Here is an 18,424-nt window from a genome sequence, read left to right as displayed (position 1 = left end):
TGAATGTGAAAGCTTTGGCACTGAGGTCTTGGATGATAATATTTTGTTTCAGGATATAGCCTGACATTGTAGCCTTAATTAAACAATGGATACAAAACTGCAATAGTATGAACATATCAAGATGGCTGATATTTTATTAAATATTTTTGGTGTTAGAGATTATGAAAAACTCCTGAAAAGTTAGATAACTTTCTAAGTTCCTCTTCTTTTAAACACAGAGATTTTTTATTTTTTATTTTTTTATTTCAGCATATTATGGGAGTCCAAATGTTAAGGTTACGTATATTGCCCTTGCCCCCCTTCCCCCTCAAGTCAGAGCTTCATGCATAAACACAGAGATTTTTAAGGATTGTTCTCAAATTTTAACTTTAGCAGCATCAAAAGATGTTTCTAGGCCGGGCGCTGTGGCTCACGCCTGTAATCCTAGCTCTTGGGAGGCCGAGGCGGGTGGATTGCTCAAGGTCAGGAGTTCAAAACCAGCCTGAGCAAGAGCGAGACCCCGTCTCTACTATAAATAGAAAGAAATTAATTGGCCAACTGATATATATATAAAAAATTAGCCGGGCATAGTGGCGCATGCCTGTAGTCCCAGCTACTCGGGAGGCTGAGGCAGAAGGATCACTGCAGCCCAGGAGTTTGAGGTTGCTGTGAGCTAGGCTGACGCCACGGCACTCACTCTAGCCTGGACAACAAAGCGAGACTCTGTCTCAAAAAAAAAAAAAAAAAAAAAAAAAAAAAAAAAAAAAAGATGTTTCTATATTTCTTTAAGAAGCTGGTCAATTTTGTTTTTGTTTTTTTTTTTTGAGACAGAATCTCACTCTGTTGCCCAGGCTAGAGTGCCACGGCCTCAGCCTAGCTCACAGCAACCTCTAATTCCTGGGCTCAAGCAATCCTCCTGCCTCAGCCTTCCAAGTAGCTGGGACTACAGGCACATGCCACCATGCCTGGCTAATTTTTTTCTATATATTTTTAGTTGGCCAATTAGTTTCTTTCTATTTTTAGTAGAGACTGGGTCTCACTCTTGCTCAGGCTGGTTTTGAACTCCTGACCTTGAGCAATCCTCCCGCCTCGGCCTCCCAGAGAGCTAGGGTTACAGGCGTGAACCACCGAGCCCAGCCGGAAGCTGGTCAGTTTTGATGTAAAAAAAAAAATTATGTAGAAAAAAATAATGTATATCATCTCATAGGTATTTTATATATGTTTATTTTTTTAAGTGTAAGTGGTAAAGAGATTTGAGTAGTCACAATTTGGACTAGATCATGACGCCTGAAATAATTGTCAGTAAGTCGAGCTTATTTGATGCATAAGGAGAGGAAATAGTTTTCATTTAGAAACTTAACCTGACCAAAAGCTTTTTCTCCACTAAAAAAAAAAGCGAGGGGAGGGGGATGACATCTTCTCAAAATGGTACAGTGAGGTCATGCTGCTTTGGTATATTTTCTCTGCTCCCCAGTACATAGCAATGATGGGTAAAATATGGAAAGCTAAAATAACATACATAACCTAGCTTGAAAACAACAGAAACACCTATGGGGACATAGCAGGAGAGAAGTGTAGAGGGTTAAGTGCCTGAAGTTTTAGGCCTAGCCCTACTTCTGGTTGGGGAAAGATTTTAAAATATTCTACAGAAAACTTAAATCATGAAGAAAAAAATTATTAAATTTTATTAAAACAAAGTTTTAAACTTCTCAGTTTCAAAAAGACAGTATAAATCAGGAATTAAATGACAAGCCTTAGCTGCAATAAGATACAGGCAATAAATCTAAATGACAAAAGATTAGTAACTAAAAGATAAAAGAACTACAAATCAACAAAAAAGAGGCAAACATCCTACTAGAAATGAATATAAATAGGAGGCACTTCAGAAGAGAAAACCTAAAGAGCTAACAAACTTAATGAAACTATGCTTAGCTCACTTATAATCAGGGAAATGAAAAAAATTTTAAAGGTATTATTTTACATCCACTAGATTGACAAAAACAAAACACCTCGTATTTCCAAATGATGGCAAAGAAAGCTGATGGGAATCTAAATTGGTAGAACTATTTTAGGGAGTAATTTGGTAATATCTAGAAAAATTAGAAATATATATACCCTTTGACCCATCAATTTAGTTTCTGGGATGTATCATAGAAAAACTCTTGCCTGTGTACATAAGCAGACGCATGTAAGAATACATCTTGAAGCATCTTTTACAATAAAAGAAAGTTGGAAACAACTTATGTCCATCAATAAGAAATGGCTGATAAATTTTAGTATTTTGTATATAGTTAAAGGAACTAATTAAAAATGATAACTAGAGTTACATATATTAATGTGGATAAATGGCAAAAAGTGTTGAGCATAAAAATAAATAGTATGGAATATGATACCATTTGTATACAGATTAAAGTACATATTTTGTAGAGCAGTACATATTTTATGAATACATATATATTTAGTAAATGTATAAAAAATACATATGGTAATTATGGTATGGTAATTTATACATGGTATAAAAACCAAATACAGAATAATTGCTTTTGGGGAGAGAAGGAAGAAGATCACATCAGAAAGAGGTATATAAGGGCCTGCTTTCAACCAAATCTGTAATGTCTTATATTCTTTAAAAGCAATTCTGAGGCCAGCAGCAGTGGCTCATGCCTGTAAGCCCAGTGCTTTGGGAGGCTGAGGCAGGAGGATCACTTTAGGCCAGGAGTTTGAGACCAGCCTTGTAGCCTAGACAGATCCTGTCTTTACAAAAAATTTAAAAATTAGATAGGTGTGGCGGTACACACATAGAGTCCCAGCTACTCAGGAGGCTGAGGTGGAAGGATCACTTGAACCCAGGAGTTTGAGGCTACAGTGAGCTATGATCATGCCACTGCACTCCAGCCTGGGCAACAGAGCGTGGTCCTGTTCTCTTAAAAAAAAACAAAACAGGGGCTGGACACGGTGGCTCACGCCTGTAATCCTAGCACTTTGGGAGGCTGAGGCGGGCATATTGCTTGAGGTCAGGAGTTCGAAACCAGCCTGAGCAAGAGTGAGACCCCATCTCTGCTATAAATGGAAAGAAATTAATTGGCCAACTAACATATATAGAAAAAATTAGTAGGCCATGGTGGCGCATACCTGTAGTCCCAGCTACTCGGGAGGCTGAGGCAGCAGGATTGCTGGAGCCTAGGAGTTTGAGGTTGCTGTGAGCTAGGCTGACGCCACGGCACTCACTCTAGCCTGGGCAGCAAAGTGAGACTCTGTCTCAAAAAAAACCCCAAAAAACAAAACAGGCTGGGCATGGTCATGGTGGCTCACACCTGTAATCCTAGCACTCTGGGAGGCCGAGGCAGGCGGATTGCTTGAGGTCAGGAGTTTGAAACCAGCCTGAGCAAGAGTGAGACCCGTCTGTACTAAAAATAGAAAGAAATTAATTGGCCAACTGAAAACATATAGAAAAAATTAGCCGGGCGTGGTGGCACATGCCTGTAGTCCCAGCTACTTGGGAGGCTGAGGCAGGAGGATTGCTTGAGCCCAGGAGTTTGAGGTTGCTGTGAGCTAGGCTGAGGCCACGGCACTCTAGCCTGGGCAACAGAGTGAGACTCTGTCTCAAAAAATAAAAAATAAATAAAAAAACAAAACAAACACAAATATTGCAAAGTGCTAATATTTTATAAAGCTGCATGGAATATGCAGAAGTGTTTGTTATATTACTCTTCTGTGTGTTTTAAATTGATTAAACAATTTTTAGATGAGTGGTTTAAAATACATTTCACTGTTTTGTCAGACAAAGTTTCCTATTAGTGGCCTTTTGAAATTAAATTATCTCATATTAAAGGTTTTTGTTTGCTTGAATTATTTGATAGCTTATTTTTAAATTTTAACTGTCTTTTTTATTGGTTTTCTCTCAAGTCTTGAAAATAACTTGAATTCACATAAAGTTTTTGATAAAAAATACTAATAAACTGAAATAACACTTTCCCTGACATATGTTGAAAAATTAAAGCCATATTTGGGCTTGGCACCACACTGTTTTAAGTTGATTCAGCATGGCCTTTGAGTTATCAATCAGATTGCCACATGGCTAATTCAGTTTGGGAGGTAGCACAATTATAATAACCAGATCATGCACCATTATTCTGTTTGTCTTGATCAAATTGGATGAACAATTAGAGATTGAATTAGCTGTTTTTCAGTTAGCTATTAGAGTACCCAAAGAAAGCAAATCCACCTGAGATTTGTGAGTTTGGTTGAAACATACATAGGCAAAGCAGCATTCTGGAAAATCTTTGCTGGCACAGAAAACAAGCCCTCCTCTGCACAGACTAAAGCTATTATTTGAGACAGGAGTCTTTGTCTGTCTTTGACCAGTGGTCAGTGAACTCTGACCAGCATTTTATTTCACCATCTCGACCATAGTGTGAGTTGCTAGTGATTGATTCGTTAACCCTCTAGAGTTCACATTCTTATGTCAAAGACTTATCAGTATAGAAAAAAGATTCTATGTGAGCTTATTCATTTTATTTAAAAGGTTAGAATGCCGTTGTGTGATTGAAGAGGTTACTTTGAGGCCTGGGAATGCCTGCATTGCTCCATTTTAATTTGACTCAATTCAAGCACTATGCCCAGAATCATCTGCCCTTTTCTTAACCATTTCAGCTCACTGTGATCTCTCCCTTCTCTGAACCTCACTCTGTGTAATATTCACCTGAGAGTTGCCATCTACTTGTTTAACTTACTTTCTTCTTATTTACACCCACATTCATTGAGCAAATGTATTCTTGAAGTGGGGCAGTAGCCATGAGAACAGAAAAGAAATTTTATCAGTTAGCTATTACTACATAACAAACTATTCTTAAACATGGTGGGTTAAAACTTTCATCATATATTATTGCCTACAAGCCTATGGATCAGATGGATGGTTCTGCTCACAGGAGACAGGATTGACTGAGCTCAGCTCTCAGCTGTGTTCACTCGTATGTCTACAATCAGCTGACAGGCCTGCTGGGGGTGGTTGATGGCTGGTCTAGGATGATCTCACTTACATGATTGGCTGCCGGTTGGGGTGATAGGAGAGGTTGGAGCACATGTCTTTCATGGTCCGGGAGACTGTCCTGAGCTTGTTCACATATCTGTGGCAAGTTCCAAGAGAGTGAGTGGAATCACACAAGGCTTCTCAAGGCCCTCACATGAAATAAGCATGCTCTTTCATCCTATCCTGTTGACTAAAGCAAGTCTCAAGATCAGCTCAAGATTCGAGAGGTGGGAGGAGCTGCAAAGTTACATTGGAAAAAGCATGGATTGGGAAGAGTGAAGAATTTCAGCCATGTTTGCAGTCAGTATACTACAGATGGAAAGGATGTGAGAGAAAGCATGGGAGTGAAGATTTGGGGATCTCTGCCCTTGAAGAGAACTTGAAGATTTATGGTTACGTTTTTGGATAGCAATGCCATTAAATCATATTGGAAAGAAAGATGGGGGTAGGTAGGCAGAAAGAAAGAGGAGCGTGGGGAGAGAAAGATGGGGGAAATGTAGGAAAGGATGTGAATGAATTCTAGCTCAGCTCTGTAATGTGGCAAAAGAAAAAGAAAATATGAATGAATGAGGAGAATGAGTTTAGTCCTATTATATATGTCAAGCCTGGGGTATCTTTAGGACATCTAGATCAAGACATTTAGAGATATTGTTGTAGAATTGGAGATTTTCTAAGAGAAAAGGTAAAGTCTAAAAATAATACAGATTTAGTAGTCATTAATATAGTAAGTATTGGAAGTTGATGGAATGTGATATACAAAGAGGAAAGAGAAAGAAGGTAATATACCAAGGAAAGAGGGGTGAAGACACAGCCAGCCTTACATTAAAGGAGTGGGTAGTAGTGGAGTCATCAACATGGGTCAAGGAAGTGGTGGGGAAAAAAATGATATGGGAGTCAGAAGAGGAGGATGTCTCAAGGAGAGAGAATTCCACTGTAGATGCTACAGAGAGTCCAAATTAGCCGAGAATTGGAGAGATGCTGCTGGTTCCATCACTGATAGTTATGATTGGGTTGAGAGGTGAATAGGAAATGTAGTGATGAAAGAGTGAGGTGGGGACAGGGGGAAGAGGATAGTGGCATGAGATGGAGGCAAGCTCAAGGGACCAGCTGTGTAGGATGGAAGACATGAGTATATTTATAAGCTGTGTTACCTAGTGATGAGGAAGAGTTAGAAGACAGAGGTTATAATTAATGAATCAAGATCACAGAGGAATAGGAAAGGATGGATAGAATTAAATTGTTTATATGGTATAGTTCATTTAATCCTCCTCATAACAGTCTTATGAAGACATTTTTCATCCTTTTATAGATTAAGAAACTAAGATAGAGACATTAAATAACTTAAAAAGTCATACAGCTAATAATTGGTGGACCTGAATTCACTGTTTCTTCCTGAGTCCCACTATGAATTTTGGGGTTTTTTTTTTTTTTTTTTTTTTTTTTTTTTTTTGAGACAGAGTCTCGCTTTGTTGCCCAGGCTAGAGTGAGTGCCGTGGCGTCAGCCTAGCTCACAGCAACCTCAAACTCCTGGGCTCGAGTGATCCTTCTGCCTCAGCCTCCCGGGTAGCTGGGACTACAGGCATGTGCCACCATGCCCGGCTAATTTTTTATATATATATCAGTTGGCCAATTAATTTCTTTCTATTTATAGTAGAGACGGGGTCTCGCTCTTGCTCAGGCTGGTTTTGAACTCCTGACCTTGAGCAATCCGCCCGCCTCGGCCTCCCAAGAGCTAGGATTACAGGCGTGAGCCACAGCGCCCGGCCTGGGGTTTTTTTTTGTTTGTGTTTTGTGTTGTTTTTTTTTTGAGACAGAGTCTCACTTTGTTGCCCAAGCTAGAGTGAGTGCCATGGCATCAACCTAGCTCACAGCAACCTCAAACTCCTGGGCTCAAGCAATCCTCCTGCCTCAGCCTCCCAAGTAGCTGGGACTACAGGCATGTGCCACCATGCCCAGCTAATTTTTTGTATATATATTAGTTGGCCAATTAATTTCTTTCTATTTATAGTAGAGACAGGGTCTCGCTCTTGCTCAGGCTGGCCTCGAACTCCTGACCTCAAGCAATCCGCCCACCTCGGCCTCCCAAAGTGCTAGGATTACAGACGTGAGCCACTGCACATGGCCTGTGTTGTTTTTTTTTTTTTTTTTGCTTCTTTATTTTTAAACACATCTGTTAAAAGGCCTTTCAGAGGGTAAGAGGCAAATCCTATCAAGACAGGTACAAAGTTTTACTTTTTCTTTTGAGACAGAGTCTCACTCTGTTGCCCAGGCTAGAGTGCGGTGACTTCAGCATAACTCACAGCAATCTCAGACTCCTGGGCTCAAGCGATCCTTCTGCCTCAGCCTCCCAAGTAGCTGGGATTACAGGCATGCGCCACCATGCCCGGCTAATTTTTTCTATATATCTATATCTATATAAAATATATATATATATATATATATATATTTAGTTGGCCAATTAATTTCTTTTTTATTTTTAGTAGAAATGGGGTCTCACTCTTGCTCAGGCTGGTCTCAAACTCCTGACCTCGAGTGATCCACCCACCTCAGTTTCCCCGAGTGCTAGCATTACAGGCGTGAGCCATACTTTTTCTTTTATCTCTCACTGTGTCTTGGATAAAACTTGGGGGTTTAGTATATTTTTGATTGATAACTGATTAGATGATCTATATATTTACATTGATCAGGATCAGGTGAATGCATTAAAAGAAGTATAACAGTTTAGTTTGTAGAGAAGACCTTTAGATCTGTTAAAAATAGAAGAATAATTTAAGGACAAATTAAAAGTATTTAAATATTCCTGTAGTAAATATCCTAGACCAACAAAGCATTAGATTCTGGGATATTATTAATATAATATAATAACAGTCTAAAATTTTAGAAAGTAAGGGTTTTAAAGACAGATCCACATCTTTCAGGCCTCTGTAAGAGAAAGCTACAAACTGTGAATAAATTAGTGGCTTGGGGTTAAGAGAACACTTTTCCATGTGGGGAAAAAAGTGGTACAAATAAGTTAGTTTGCAAATAGACCTATTTTTAACATTTGAAGATGAAGAAACTGATATAAATATTTGTGATTTTTGAATAGGGCTTTCTGGAACTTGTAAAGGCTTTTGAGAATAACTCATTTTTTGGTTGTTGAGTAGTATTCCATTGAATGGATATACCACAGTTTGTTTATACATTCACTTGTTATTGGACATTTGGCTGTTTCCTGACAGTGTGGGGCTGTTATAAATAATGCTATTATGAATGTTCATGTGTAAGTCTTTTTTTTTTTTTTCATGTGTAAGTCTTTGTGTGAACTATGAACTCATTTCTCTTGGGAGATACTTATGAGTGAAATGTCTCGGTTGTATAGTAGTTATATGTTTAGTTTTTCAAGAAACTCCTAAGCTGTCTTCCAAAGTAGTTCCAAACCCATTAAATGGATTGCATTCTCTCTATATATTGTTCTATAACTTGGTGTTTTTTTTTAATTTAATATACCAGCACTTTGTTTTTGGGCTCCTTAGTACTACTGAATCATTACCATGTCCTTTCATCCATAATTACAGCCATAAAGAAATTTAAACTGTCTGGAAGGTCCCTTAGGGCTTAAAAAAAAAGGTCTGTAATTCTGCTAAATACTCATTTTTCCAAGATAACTAAAGATTTTTAAAACATCATAGCCCACGCAGGAATCACTTTGGAATAACCCTGGCTAGGCATATTCATGGGTCTAGTCAGCTTCAGTACTCTGTCACCAAATGAAAATGTACTAGAAGCTAGTTGTCCTAATTAGTTAGCAGTGATTAGTAGAACAGTGATTTGTGCTGTTATTATTCAAATCGGTTTCCCTTTATTTGTACCATGCATTCCTGATCTGCTCCTTCTTGTCTTTTCACTTCTCATTTCTTCTCCGGTAATATTCTTCCCTTTATTTTTTCCATTCTGTTCTTTCTCTTTCCCTCCTTTCTCGCTAATTCTTTCACTTCTGTTTTCTTTACCAGCTTATTCCACCTTTCCGTGGGCATGCACAGACTGTTCATCTGTGAGTTCGTGGTTGTGGGAAATGAGACTTTCCACTCAGCCACTCCACTAATGGAGTGCCCGTCACAGAATAGAGGGGGTCGGAAAAAAAACACTGCCTTCGTGGCCTCTGAGCATTGGTGCATTTCCAAAACTCTGCCAAGTTACCCACTGATGATCATTTCCTTAAATGAAACTCAGGGTCTTCGTTAAGCTGGCTGGAAAATTTGCATAAGGCCGTGAATAGCACTCTGCACAAACTTGGGGAGCCCAGCTTCACAGTTGGTTCTGAATGCAGTTTTATTCCTATCAAAGTTATGATCTTTTGGGGATATCAGTCTTAGGTCAGAGGGCTCTGAGGACTGAACTTCGGCAGCAGTATCACAATTTCTGGGTCACTGTAAAAGATGCATCGTGTGTCTAAACAGCATAACTACATTTTTGCTGTTATTAAGAACCACAATTTTATTAGCTTTTTCAGCAGGGCCATGTTTCTTTAAGTGCAAAATTTTTTCTATGACAGGCGTTGTAAGCCACCAAAGAAAAAGGTTGTTTGGCTCTCTCCACTGCCAAGAGCAGGCATTGAAAAGCAGATTCTATCAGTTGACCTTCCTGTGCTTGAATGATTGTGACACTCGACAGCAGATGAAATATGAGCTGCAAGTTTCTTTTACCCTGCTCCCATAAACTATGCATTGTTTTGATTTGGCTTATTGAACGCATTATGGGGGATTTCTATGTGGCTGTGGTCCAGAAGTCTGTGCTTTTATTCTTTTGAGCTAAACGTTGCATATAATTTAACAAACATTTTTAAAAGGATATATGTTTTCCTCATTTAAAAGATGGTTTGTGAGTAGCAAATATGGCCTGTTTCTCCCCTACTCAAGCAATTCAAATCCCTTTAGCGGGCATAGAGTAAGTCATAAGGGTAAGCCATTTATGCAATAGCTTTGGGTTGATGAAACTCTTCAGGGAACGTAATTGCATAAATTTTATTTGAAACGCTAGTTGGATATGGTTTAGACATGCTTATGTCTTACAGAAGGTGCATTTTTGGTATTTGAGATAACCTTAAATGTTGTTGTTAGTATTAGGAGCCTCTGTGTAAGCAGGAAAGCATTTTTATAAAACTCAACCATTTCTCAAACAGAGGAGTCCGATAGCAAGTGAACCATTAAAAAAAACCCCACAGCGGCATTTGTATTTACTTGTAATTAATGTTCCAGATTGCTCTCAAATCTGATTATGTATATTCTTTGCTTAAAATATTTCAGTGGCTTCCCAGTGCCTTTAGAATACAGCCCAAATGCTTAGAGTAGTGCTTCTCAGATTTTAAAGTGGATTCAAGTCACTTGGGCATCATTTAAAAATGCTGATTGGCATTAGGTAGGTCTGGGATGGGGCCCGAAATTCTGCATTTCAAACAAGTTCTAGTTGTAAGACTGGTCCCAGGACCGTACTTAGAGTGGCAAAGCATTGAACATAAACATGCAAGACTCTCCATCATCTCTGCCCTGCAGTTGCATCCTGGACCACTTTGTCTCTCCCGTGCCTCTACCTACCTCACCCCAAATTCCCACCACATGGGAGTTCACTTCTCTGAGTGTGTTGTGTACTGTTATTGCCTTGTGCCTTTACCCTTGCTCTACCGTCTGCCTGCACCACCTTTGATAATCCCTTGCTGTCCTTCAACCTTCAACCACACATGCCACCTTCTCTGCCAACCCTTCCCTGACTGTGTCTTGTTTTGATGGCCAGGGGCTGTTTCAGCATCCTGTGAGTTGTACTTTGATGAAGGGACTTAACAGTATAATATTCTTTGGTTTGAAGTGGTTTTTTTTTTTTTTTTTTTTTTTTTTTTTGAGACAGAGTCTCACTGTGTTGCCCGGGCTAGAGTGCCATGGCGTCAGCCTAGCACACAGCAACCTCAAACTCCTGGGCTCAAGCGATCCTTCTGCTTCAGCCTCCCGAGTAGCTGGAACTACAGGCATGCACCACCACACCTGGCTAATTTTTTGTATATATATTTTTAGTTGGCCAATTAATTTGTTTCTATTTTTAGTAGAGACAGGGTCTGGCTCTTGCTCAGGCTGGTTTTGAACTCCTAACCTTGAGCGATCTACCCGCCTTGGCCTTCCAGAGAGCTAGGATTACAGGCATGAGGCACCGCGCCCGGCCTGGAGTGGTTTTTTAAAAGAATGGCAGATAGATTTACTTGGGCCAAACAGGAAAGTCCATATTGGAGAGTAACATGGAATGTTGGATAAATAATTGCACAATTAAATTGATGTTGGTCAAGAAGGGTTTTGTAGGGAAAGGAAAAATTATTGACAGATGATCCTAAAGCCCTCACTATTGACTGAGAGTGATATAATATTCAGTCAAGTGGAAGGATGGGGAAATATATTTTTGCTGTTATTTCTAGGAAAGTTTAAAGGGGAGAAAATTGGAGAAAAGGAAACTACCTGTCCTTTGTACACGAATTTGTTGCCTACCTGGAGAGTAGACTCATAAGGCTAGATTAGTGTCACTGCTATAAATTGCTTTGATGGACTCCTGTGTGGATATTCCATCTCTGGGGCTATAGCTTGGGGGTAATATTTTTTAAAAAGCACAGTTTTACTTCTAGCTCCACTATTTACTAAATTCTATGATCCTGAGAAAGTAGCTTAACCCCTTGGAACATATTTCCCTAACTATAAGTGAAAATAATAGTATTTACCTATTAAGATTTTTGAGAGCATTAAATGAGTTAATGTATATAAGATATGTAGTAGTTAATTCCCTCTTTCCTTTTAAGGCTGTATGGCCAAGCCTCAAAAAAGTGAGATACAGTATTATTAAAAAGGTTTCATTATGTTGTAGACAGGTAGTTCAGAAGTTAATGTCTATTTTATGAATTCACTTAAACAGGTCATTCAATATATATATATATACACACACACACACACACACACATTTTTCTGTTATCAATTAAATTGGCTCAGTCTTTAATTCAGCAGCGATTAGAAGATGAAAGAGATACTCAGACATTTCATAGTGATTGATTCCTAATTTGAGAATTAAATGTCATATGTAGACTATTTAATCAATGCAATAAATTATGATTATATAAACTTCAATGAATTGTATTGCATAAGAAGGATTTACTAATAGTCACTGAGTGTCTGATTATTATGTGGAAGAGAAAGGAAAACCAGGCATTTTGTAACCTGAGAAAGCAATATTATATATGTATAAAATAACAATGGAGAACAATGCTATAAAGTTTATCAACAAATAATATAATGTACTACAACTTTTAAACTGGTTTTAAAGTTCCTTGAGGTAAACTTTTGAAAAGGCAAAAGTAATCCTAGTAGAAATATTTCTGCTATGATTTTGATGGATTTTGCGATTTTTCTCATTATAAATTTCTACACGGATGAAGTTGCTAAGTGACATGAATTTTGTTACAAAACCTCACTCTTCTTAATGCTTTCTTGATCCTCTGTTTCTGTGACTGATGCAAAGTGTAAAATTGCATGGAATGTTCTTCCTGCACAGTTGAGCTATTAAGCAGAACTAATTCTTTATGGAATGACAACAAGGCAGAAGAAAGGCATCTCTTGGATTAGGCAATATAAGGCAATCACTTGGCAAACGGCTGAAGGGAAAGTGGGTCCTGGTAAAGACAAAGCAATGACACTTTTTCTTTTCCCCTTGAATTCATAGGAGCCACACAAGTTGAACAGCTTTGAAGCTGGTTAATGTGGCTTACTATGCATGTTTTTTCTGTACCATTTCCTGCTTGTTTTTGCCAGCAGAGGGGCCAAGAATAATCACTTGATAAATGCATTAGCATGTCTTATACACTTCTGTGGCCACACACTGTTGCTGGGAAGACAGATAATTTGAGAAGAGGAAAATCCCAGTTGGGGATGTCTTTCAAAGTGAGATGAGATTTTACTCCCAAACTAACAGGATTCTGTCTACATTATGAGAGTACCATGTGGAGACTGATTATTTTTTAAAAATTTAAACTCAAGAAACAGTTGGGAAAGATGTAAGGCAAAGTAAATAGTGATTTATTTTCATTTTAAAGAGAAAGAATGTTGGTGTTAATTTTATGACAGTTTAATGATTATTGAAAACTTATTTTCCTGGATTTTTCTTATTGACAGCCTGCTCATATTTATTTTACTTAGGTGTGTGATTTTCATCGTTTCAAGCATCTTCCTTAAATTCCTACCAAGACAGACTCTTCTTATTATAACATCACATTTCCACATCTATTTCTGGTGTTCTTCATGATCTGGTCCTGAGAAGCTGCCCTAGTTGTCTGTCAGTCTCTAGTCACTGCTGATCTCTTTAGGGTACATAAGCCAAGGTGTAGCTGAAGAGAACTGTACTTTAACTGCAGATAAAGATGTTAGGAGAAGTGGTTGTGAGTTCAACATTATGAATCTTAATTCACTATAACTCTTTTCTGCTCTGCTTTAGGAGAGTGGAAATACCAGTGTGGCACAGATGCATGGGCAAAACAGTGTACTTTCATTTTAGCACTCAGGAGTGCAGTTTAATTCTGAAAGAGCTCTCAGAGGTTCTACAGTCTTGGCCAAACAGGCACTCTAGAAAATCTTTTTCTCACTTGAGATTCCTTGGAACAACCAGTTGGTTCTAAGATGAAATGCTAAATAATCTCAAGTCTGGCCTGGTGGAATCTGTGTCAGAGTGAACATTATGAGACTCCCCAAGATGGGCTTAGAATGTCAGGGGACCTGGGAACTGACTTGCTTCTGCAGGATATGTGGGTCAGCAGCCTGCAAAAAGGTCTGCGCCCACATTGCAATCCTGCATGTGCTGGTGGCATCAAGAGGCAGAGGTTTAGGCTGGGCCACTCAAGAAGGGCTGGTTTTTCAGGTATGCGTGTTTGCACAAATGCGTGTAATACCTCCTGACTCCCAACTCTTCTAGCCTCTCAGCAGACGTGCGACTACTCTTACCATCTCCGTAGGTAGAAGAATAGGAGGCTCTAAGTTTCTGACTCTTCCTGTTTCTCTAATAACTAGAAATGGAACATAGATATATTTGTAGTTATTAGGGTAAATATTTCTGTGTATACTTCATGTATGGTATTATAAAGATAATTTAAGCTTAGTTGCCGCATCTTACAGCCCTGCAGAATATCATTATGTATACATTATACTATTAATATATATTCTAGATGAAATGGAGACTGAACTGAATGTATATGTACCATAGGGCAAATTTTATTTGTGTGTTTATCAAATATCTGTTGAGTGCCTTTCGGGTCTGTGATGCTATACCAGAAATGCAAAGATGGAGAGATACAGGCCCCATCTTGTGGGTGGGAGCAGAAAGTAGAGCTGATGAAACAAACAATGAAGCAGACAGGATATTCTAAGGTCCTGGGAGTACAAAAAGGGTTCTCTAGTTCTCCTTGGGAGAATCAAGGTGGACTTAACAGATGAGGTAAAGATGATCTACAGGAATCAGCTTTCAAAACCCGTGTGTGCCATCATACTGCTTAATTTATAATTTTTATTCTTTAAGAGTGGTTAGAAAATGAAAAGCCTTTTCTGCTTTTTAAGGAACATAGTATTTTGAAATTTGTTTTTAAATTTACATACAGTAAAGCTCACTTTTTTTTGATCTACAGTTACACAAGTTTTGATGTATGTATAGTCATATAACCGTCACCACAATCAGGATACAGAGCAGTTTCTTCACCCACAAAACATTCTCTCATGTTGGCATCGTATAGTCCTACCCTCTCCCTCCCCTGACTACTAACAGCCCCTATATATTGCATTTTCCCAAATGCCAAATATATGGAATTATATGTTATGTAGCTTTGTGGATCTTGCTGCTTTTACTCAGCATAATGCATTTGAAATTTATCTATGTTGTCATATCAATAGTTTGTTCTTTTTTACTGTTGAGTATATTTCATTATATGGATTTAACACAGTTTTTTCATTTACCACTTAAAGGACGTTTAGATTATTTCCAGTTTTTGGACAATTATAAATAAAGCTTTTCTAAAAATTCCTCTGCAGGCTTTTGTGTGAATGCAAGTTTTCATTTCTAGTGAGTAAATATTTAGAGATGAGAATGCAGGGTTATATGGTATGTATGTGTTTAACTTTATGAGAAACCGCCAAATTATTTTCCAAAGTGACTGTACCAATTTGCATTCTCACCAACAATGTGTGAGAATTCCAGATACTCCACATCCTCACTAGCACTTGGTATTGTCAATGTTTTTTTTTTTTTTTTTGAGACAGAGTCTCACTTTGTTGTCCAGGCTAGATTGAGTGCCGTGGCGTCAGCCTAGCTCACAGCAACCTCAAACTCCTGGGCTCGAGTGATCCTTCTGCCTCAGCCTCCCGAGTAGCTGGGACTACAGGCATGTGCCACTATGCCCGGCTAATTTTTTATATATATATATATATATATATATATATATATCAGTTGGCCAATTAATTTCTTTCTGTTTTTTATAGTAGAGACGGGGTCTCGCTCTTGCTCAGGCTAGTTTTGAACTCCTGACCTTGAGCAATCCGCCCGCCTCGGCCTCCCAAGAGCTAGGATTACAGGCGTGAGCCACAGCGCCCGGCCTGTCAATGTTTTTGATTTGAGCCTTTCTAACAGGTATACAGTGGGTTTAATGTGCATTTTCCTATGGCTATGACTAATAAGGTGTTCATGTTTTTATGTGTTTAGTCACCACCCATGTATCTTCTTTATTAAAGTATCTGTTTAAATCTTTGCTCTTTTTTTAATTGAATTGTTTTCTTTTTTTTTCTTTTTTTTTTTTTTTGAGACAGAGTCTCACTTTGTTGCCCAGGCTAGAGTGAGTGCCGAGGCGTCAGCCTGGCTCACAGCAACCTCAATCTCCGGGGCTCAGCGATCCTCCTGCCTCAGCCTCCCGAGTAGCTGGGACTACAGGCATGCACCACCATGCCCGGCTAATTTTTTGTATATATATTTTTAGTTCGTCAATTAATTTATTTCTATTTTTGGTAGAGACGGGGTCTCGCTCAGGCTGGTTTCGAACTCCAGACCTTGAGCAATCCGCCCGCCTCGGCCTCCCAGAGTGCTAGGATTACAGGCGTGAGCCACCACGCCCGGCCTTGAATTGTTTTCTAATTATTGATTTTTGAGAGTTACTTCTACATTCCAGATACAGATCTTTTGTCAGATAAGTGATTTGCCGATTTTTTTCTCCTAGTCTATGGCTTGTCTTTTCATTCTCTTAATTAATAGTGTTTTTTCAAGAGCAGAAATTTTTTTTATTTTGGTGAAGTTTATCAATTTTTTTTTTTTTTTTTTTTTTTTTTTTTTTTTTTGAGACAGAGTCTCGGTTTGTTGTCCAGGCTAGAGTGAGTGCCGTGGCGTCAGCCTAGCTCACAGCAACCTCAAACTCCTGGGCTCAAGCAATCCTCCTGCCTCAGCCTCCCAAGTAGCTGGGACTACAGGCATGCGCCACTATGCCCGGCTAATTTTTTATATATATATCAGTTGGCCAATTAATTTCTTTCTATTTATAGTAGAGACGGGGTCTCCCTCTTGCTCAGGCTGGTTTTGAACTCCTGACCTTGAGCAATCCGCCCGCCTCGGCCTCCCAAGAGCTAGGATTACAGGCGTGAGCCACCGCGCCCGGCCAAGTTTATCAATTTTTTTCTTTTATGGATTGTGTGTTTTTTTGTGTCATATCCAAGACCCCTTGCCTAACCCAAGGGCACAAATATTTTTCTGTTTTCTTCTAAATATTTTTATTGTTTTACATTTCAGATTTAGGTCTTTGACCTATTTTGAGTTACTTTTTGCATAAAGTATAAAGTATAGTTCCAGATTAATTTTTTTAGAGATTAATTTTTTATAGATAGGTGTTCAGTTGTTCCAGCATGATTTGATGAAAGATTATCCTTTCTCTATTGAATTTCTGTAATTTTTAAAAAATTAATCGACATATTTGTATTGATTAATTCCTGCACTCTTTCTACTGTTCCATTGCTCTATTATGTCTGTCCTTTTGCCAATATCATAGCTTTATCATAATTACTGTAGCTTAATCATAATTCTTGAAATTATTGTAAGTCTCAAAATCAGACAGTGTGAGCCCCTTAGTTTTGTTTTTCTTTTTCAAAATTGTTTTGGCTATTCCAGTTCCTTTGCTTTTTCACATAAATTTTATAATAGGATGTAGTTTTTTATTCTATATATAAGGACAGGGCTGGCCTGGTTAAAACTTCCTGCCTTTATAGTCTTCTACCACTTCTCTTTTTTGCATATTTGGTGCCCAACCTTTTTACATTCAGTAAATTCTTAATATATTCATGCTAGTTCCTGGAGGAAGGGTTCCCTGCTCTAGATTTGTCTATAGCCCTTTAGATTAATGAAAATATAACTGTCCTCATCCTTTTTCACAGGCATGTGTCTGCTGGCTAATCTAGTCTCTATGTCCCAGCATGTTCCTGTGATTTATGATACATATGTTTCCATGCATATAGAAATAGGTCATCGCATCCTTATATGCTCAAATCCAAACATGCAAAATAATAATGATGCTGAAAAGATTTAATTTGTAGTCTCATTCTAGATCTTCTAGTTTCCCACTAAGCACTTATTAACAGTTTTCCACCCTGACATCATAACTAATTGTGAGTTAATTTCATTTTGGTAGACATTTAATGATGGGCAGTAACTTGTAGGCTAATTCCTTGCCCTTGGGCTCCTTGAACATTCTAGGAGACAGATGTGACGTTAATGACATTTGTTCTTTTGTTGAGCATGCATTGGAAGGAGTGTCAGAAGGTGAAAAAGTAGAGGAAAACACCAGAAGAGCCCTCGGTTTAATGGTTAAGCCCAGGCCTTAGTAAGTCTGCCATTGAAAATTATCTTATGTATAGTTTGGAGCATATCATTGAGGACAAGTATCATTTGAGGAGGGTCTTTTTTTTTTTTTGTATGGCTATAATGGCTTTAGCTACAGCAATTTCTGTTAGTTCTATAAATCCTGTCATATCAAGGTATTAGGTAATTAAGTATGAAATGTCCAATTTTGAATCAATAGTTTATTATACCTCAAACAAGAAGCAGTATAATTAAAGTGTGCATCTAAATTATCAGCACAGTTTTGCCATCTTAAAAGTAGCTTGTTTATGCCAGCAGCCAAGAAGCCTGGACAGTGAGTGGTGATGAAATCACCAAAGGTGTTTTCCACAGTTTGTTGAGAATTGAATATTTTTCATTGCAAGAAATCGTCCAAAGCCTGAAGAAGTGGTGGTCGATTGGTGCAAGGTCTGGTGAATATAGTGAATGACAGGGAGTTTCCCAATCCATCCTCTGTAGTTTGAGCAGTGTTGTTTATGCAACATGTGGTCTAGCATTGTCTTA

General features: G+C 38.4%; 1 protein-coding gene across 1 annotated transcript in view; it reads left to right on the top strand.

Moving 5' to 3' along the window:
- The window catches only part of PRTG (protogenin), a 129,960-nt gene that overhangs the window by 30,487 nt on the left and 81,049 nt on the right, over positions 1 to 18,424 (top strand).

The sequence above is a fragment of the Microcebus murinus genome, chromosome 6 (assembly GCF_040939455.1).
Source record: "Microcebus murinus isolate Inina chromosome 6, M.murinus_Inina_mat1.0, whole genome shotgun sequence".
In the NCBI taxonomy this organism is placed as follows: domain Eukaryota; kingdom Metazoa; phylum Chordata; class Mammalia; order Primates; family Cheirogaleidae; genus Microcebus; species Microcebus murinus.
Note: the sequence above shows the minus strand (reverse complement) of the source record. Positions and strands in the feature narration are given on the sequence as shown.